Source organism: Octopus bimaculoides, chromosome 23, assembly GCF_001194135.2.
Source record: "Octopus bimaculoides isolate UCB-OBI-ISO-001 chromosome 23, ASM119413v2, whole genome shotgun sequence".
Classification (NCBI taxonomy): Eukaryota; Metazoa; Mollusca; class Cephalopoda; order Octopoda; family Octopodidae; genus Octopus; species Octopus bimaculoides.
The window spans coordinates 34,900,491-34,900,773 of record NC_069003.1 but is presented as its reverse complement, the minus strand read 5'-3'; positions in this window follow the sequence as shown (position 1 = coordinate 34,900,773).

Below are 283 nucleotides of genomic sequence, written 5' to 3'. Positions count from 1 at the left end.
GAGAGAGAGAGAGAGAGAGAGATGATGGGTAAGGAAGGGATAAAAGTGAGAGAAAGGAAGGAAAGAAAAGATAGTATGAGGACAGATAGATAGATAGATAAAGAGAGAGATAAAGAGAGAACGAAAGCGAATGTGGGTGAGCGAGTAAGAGCAATAAGGTAGTCAGTACATACACATATACAGATACATACCCACAGATAATATAATATAATACAATATAATAAAATATAGACGTGGCTGTGTGGTAAGAAGTTTGCTTCCCAACCATATGGTTCCGGGTTCA